The sequence below is a fragment of the Leptonychotes weddellii genome, unplaced genomic scaffold, assembly GCF_054177405.1.
Source record: "Leptonychotes weddellii isolate Sample4059 unplaced genomic scaffold, ASM5417740v2 HiC_scaffold_3207, whole genome shotgun sequence".
In the NCBI taxonomy this organism is placed as follows: Eukaryota; Metazoa; Chordata; class Mammalia; order Carnivora; family Phocidae; genus Leptonychotes; species Leptonychotes weddellii.
This window is the reverse complement of record NW_027918543.1, coordinates 1,870-7,367: the sequence shown is the minus strand read 5'-3', so window position 1 is coordinate 7,367 and position 5,498 is coordinate 1,870. Positions and strand designations below refer to the sequence as shown.

The following is a 5,498-nucleotide window of genomic DNA, read 5'->3' as shown; positions in this document are numbered from 1 at the left end:
AGTGCCATCCTGAACTTGGAACGTATAGCCTTCAGAGGTAGTTTCTGGCACAACATTCTGATCTTCCTCTTCCTCTACAGAGAAATACTTCTCAATCACCTTTAATGAAGCTTTGTACACAGAACTCATTTTCATGGCTTTGTAGAGCTTCAGTTTTGTCCAAACCTCCACATTCTTCAATCATTATACTGTTTCTCAGTTTCACCTAGTTTCGCAGCAGTCTGAAAGATGTTTGAAATGGCATCCAGAATAACCAGAATAATTTTGGCATCTTTTGCAGTTAAGAGGTTCATCAATGGTTCTATTATGCCACAATGAACGAGGTATACAATCTGTTCAACTGTCCCACCACTTGTATAGTTGAGCACAGCCCAGACAGCTTCCTTTTGTGTTTTAAAGTCTGCCTTAGAGAGAACACCAACGAGGAATGGGACTGATCCATGATTCACAACTTGCTGTATCTGGTCCTGGCAACCAGCTGTGATGTTTGACATTGTCCATGTAGCTTCCTTCTGAATATTAATTTTGGGGTTCGTTAGGAGGCTGGGAAAAACAGCAAGTGCTCCTGCATCTATTACAACCTGAGTCTGTTCATCTGTCCCAGTGAAAATATTTCCTATGGCTCTTAGCACAGGAGTCACAATGGGCAATTCAGTAGCTTCTAGAAGCTTCACAAGCTGGGGCACAACTCTTATTTTCACCACCATTTCAATCCATTCATTTGGACCATCAGTAAGGTAGGAAATGGCCCAGCAGGTATTTGCCAATACTTCTGGATCATTATGATGCAGGAGATGAACTAAGGTAGGAAGAATCTGCTCAACAGCATCTAATGGGGGTGCAGGATTCTTGTTGCAAAAAAGGTTTGAAAGTGTCCAAGTAAGGTTACATAAGTAACCACATGCTACAAATGACATATCAGGAACTGCAAGGAGAGCCAATATTGGGTCAACTGCACCATACTTGATAACCAAGTCTAGAAAAATTGAACCATCACCTGCAATGTTTCCTAGAGCCCATACAGCTTGTTCACTGATGTAAGCATGGGAAAATGCCAACAGAGAAATGAATGCTGGGATAGCACCTCCATCTATCACAGCTTTGGTCTGTTCTGACGTCCCAGAAGCAATGTTAGTGAGAGCCCAAGGAGATTCAAACTGAACGGGACTACAATCAGTTCTGCCCAAGAAGGACACAAATTTTGGAATCAAACCAGCCTGGATTATATTGTCTATGGGGGCTGTTTTTCCCTAGAAAGCAGTTTCCTAGCAGCTTGAGTAGCCTGGAGCTGGCTTTCCAAATTCTTGCTATTTATGCCTTTGACAATGTCATCAACAGACCAATTTACAGTGCCCTGGTTGTTGCGGTTTTCCTGTAATGAAGAGGTAACATCATCAGGAAACAAGCTTACGTTTCTCCTTTTCAGCATCTGGTCATCCTTCTTAGCTTTCCTCAGCTCCACATGAACTTCTATTCGATGCCGCCTCATTTCTGTACTGTCTTTCCCCTTGTTCTTGAATCTGTTAAAGCAGGTGTCTTGTGAATTAGCATTTTCGTTGGTGGACATGGTTATGAGACAAAGGGAGAAAGCTACACGGCCAGCTCAGGCTTCCACAAGAGGCGGTCCGGAGCATGCAGGCTGCAGGTCAGCTGCCCTCAAAACATCCACCACGGATCACCCCAAAGACGGTTTTTTAGTGTTTGCATTTTAATGGAATCTAATTTACAGATAGCAATTAAGTGAACTTTTTAAAAAGTATAAATGTCTCAAGCCCCCTGCTGATGTGGTATCAAGAAAGCCTTAATAAGGGAACCAGGACTTCCATTCCTGCTGGGTAGTAAAAAGACTCCAGCCTCACAGTTTCAATGGAGATCACATGGGTGGTGTGAACTTTTACTCCAATCTGATGGCATGAGAAATTCTTCCCTGTCCCCACAGGGTGATGTCAGAGAAGGCCTAGTGGAGAGCCAGGACTTTCACCATAACCCAGGTGTAATGAAGTCATACTCCTCCCTCCATGATGCCAGTGGAGGCCACATGACCATAAGTAACCAGAGATGCTCTTAGCAAAGGAGAGCATCAATTAAAACCTATTGGAAACCTTGAATTTCTACCTCTGACCATCATTAAAAAGCTTGACCCATGAGTGTCAACAGAGACCTAGGGGGCAGCCTGGACTTCTACCTCCCCCTGGCAGCAACAAGGCAACACCTACCTTCCCCATCACAGCACTGTCAGACAAAGTCAAATGTAATGGGTTTAAATAAGATCCAGAGTCTCATAACATAGTACCCCAACTGCCCAGGTCCTCATCAAAAACCACTTGTCATACCACAATCCAGCAAAAATCTGTTTGAATAAGAAAAGATAATCAACATGTGTTGACACAAAGATGATACTGATAATGAAATTATTAGACTATGACTTCAAATCACCATCAAAAAATGTTTCAATAAGCAATTATGAACTGAAATGAAAATGAAATCATGGAAATTACTCAATTGATCCATAGAAGGTAGACATAAAGGAAGACATGAACAAAGAACAAAATAGGTAAAGAGAAAAGATCTGTGATGTGTTTCTCCTTGGTTTCCTTTGCAAGTGTAAGTTCCTTTGGACTATAAGTTAAACTTCACACTGAACTATATCACTCTAAATTATTTAGCCCTAGTCCTTTTCCTGATCTCAAAAATCCCCCTTTGCCCCTCATTCTCTCCTCAAGGCACACTGGACTTACTATTCTTCCAACACAGCAGGATCATCCCACCTCAGGGCCTTTGCATTGCTATTTGACCTGCACTGAAAACTTGTCTCCCCAGACATTTGCATATCTCTCTTCCTCATTGCACCTTTTCAGAAGCATTTTTTTGTGACCACTCACTCTAAAATGCACCATCCCATGTCCCTGTCTCCTTTCCTTGGTTTACACTTCTTCAAATCACTTGAAGTATCTGAAAATATATTTTACTTGTATTTACTTATTTTTAGTGTTCACCTTCCCTCACTAGACTATAAACTTTTTCTACTGCTGAGAAAGTAATGATTTTTAATCTAATTCAATTCTGAAACCAGGAATGGAAGTCCTGGTTCCCTTATTAAGGCTTTCTTGATACCACATCAGCAGGGGGCTTGAGACATTTATACTTTTTAAAAAGTTCACTTAATTGCTATCTGTAAATTAGATTCCATTAAAATGCAAAATAACAAGCACAGTTATTTTTTTTAAAGAAAGCATAAAAGTAAATTTTATTTTCAAATTTACTTTGGACAGGGGTCCCTGGGTGGCTCAGTCGGTTGTGTCCTACTCTTGGTTTTGGCTCAGGTCATGATCTTGGGGTCATGAGATCCAGCCCTGCATGAGTTTACTATCTACCATGTAGCCTTACTGATGGCATTACATAAAACTGTTAGTTAAGACCAAGAGCTTGAGAGTTTGTATCATGCTCAAGTTCTCATGGCTAGTATGAGGAACCCTTGGAATTAAAATCTATGATTTCCATTTCCTCGGAAGATTCTCTATATATAATTGTTAGAAATATATATATATTTATATAAATATGTATTAATATAGAATATACTAAATATATTAAATATTTAATATATTTTCATATTTAATAATTTTATTAAACATTTTATAAATCTTAATCATATAATATTTTACAGTAATATTAATTTGCTGAACATTTAATAAAGCAAATATTAGCATAAATTGACTAATATATTGAATAATACAGATATTTAATGTGTTAAATATTTTATATATATACTTAATATGTATCTCCAATATTTATTAATTAATATAAGCAAGAAAGCTCATAAAAGGCATAAATGAAGTTGTTGGGTTTTTTTTCATACTAGGGGGAAGAGTAAGTAAATTCCAAGCAGTTATTCATAAGGGCTTAAAACAGGAAAAATATTTTGAACTTGACTTTTATGAATGAGAAGCAATCAATAGTGGCAATATTCATAAAGGATATTTAGAAAAGCATTCTAGAATGGATAAACTGGCCAATTTATGGGTAGAACACTGTGTCTGTAAGGACAAGAGAATGAGGTTAGGTAATGAGAGGTGTTCATGTATAAACAACCTGAGTGCCTCACTCAGGAAATTACATTAATGTTGGTTTTCAGAGTGAAACAAGGAGAGTTTGAAAAGAAAAAGTATAGAAGCCCACAGAAGAAAAAAATTGAGGTCAAATAAGATTAATGATCCAAATGAAAAAACAAAACAAAACAAACAAAAATAAGAACAGGAACATGGGCAGCAGAGGTAGAACAGATTTGGAAATCATTAGGAAGGAGCTAGTGCTAAAGCCTGTGTCATTCAGGGGCTTAGTTTCTTAGAATTGCTGCAAAAAAAGAAAGAAAGAAAAGAAAAGAAAAGAAAAAAAAGAATTGTTGCAGCCTGGGCCTCCACATTAAATTTTTATATGTAAAAAGGGAATAATTATCTAGATCAGGTGATCTAGAAAGGTGAACTAGATCAATGTGTTAATTTAAATTACTGAATCCCTAGTGGTATAATGTTCAATGGCTTGCTATAAAAATATTTTTTAAAATACCTATTCTTAGTACTTGCTGCTATTAGGGTAAGGGGATTATAGAAGACAGGTAAGTCCATAACAGTGGGCATGTGTGGATTCCAGGAAACCCAATAAATAATTCTTCTACAGACAGATTCAGAATCAATTGTGAGACAGGAAATTGAGCAAGCAGAAATTAAAACAACACCTTTATTAATGAAAGAGCTGTAGACAAACACCTACTTAGCTGATTATAGACAGTGTTGCATTCATGTCCCTCACAGGAAGGGTCTGCCAGGAAAAGCCTAGAACATGAAGGAACAGATCTTTTCTCTTTGTTTCTGTCTCTCTTCCTCCCTCCCTCTTCCTTTCTTCCTTCCTATTTCCTACTTTGTTTGTCTCCTATACATTGAAGTATCCCAAACACAAAGTAAAAAGGGATTGTGTTGTGCATATTGGTGGTTCTAGCATACCAGTCAGATAATTCACCGATACTTCTATGGACAGGAATGCATTACAGAGTAGATAAAGGCCAGAGTGTTCTTCTAATGCAGGATTCATATATGTGGAGGGAAAGAACCTAACTGAGGAATAGGTATGTTTTTCTGTCACTGTACCACAAAAAAAAGTTGTAGAAGCAACACAAAGGTGATTGAAGATGGAGATGGTAGCTAACGTTCTGTAGTTTACACTCCCCATTTCCATGCTGACATATAAACAGACTGATTGAAAATAAGAATGTTAATACTGGTATAAGCAGAGAGGTGCCATTATAGGTGTGAAAGAAGAAGTGGGTTCAGGTAGGAAGGATGTAGGTAATTGCCACCCACCACCCCTTTACATATTCCAACCATAGCAATACAGAGACCAGAAGTCCCTATATCAACTTATTATTATTGGGGAGATAGTAGGCAAATGACCACAGAAGTATATTTTAAGTTATTGAATGATTGGGAAAGTGTACTATGAAAAAA

The 5,498-nt window shown here is 38.0% G+C and overlaps 1 pseudogene; it reads right to left on the bottom strand.

The window, feature by feature from the left end:
• Positions 1-5: 5 nt before the first annotated feature.
• Positions 6-1,683, bottom strand: LOC102745197 (importin subunit alpha-1 pseudogene; annotated as a pseudogene).
• Positions 1,684-5,498: the final 3,815 nt, after the last annotated feature.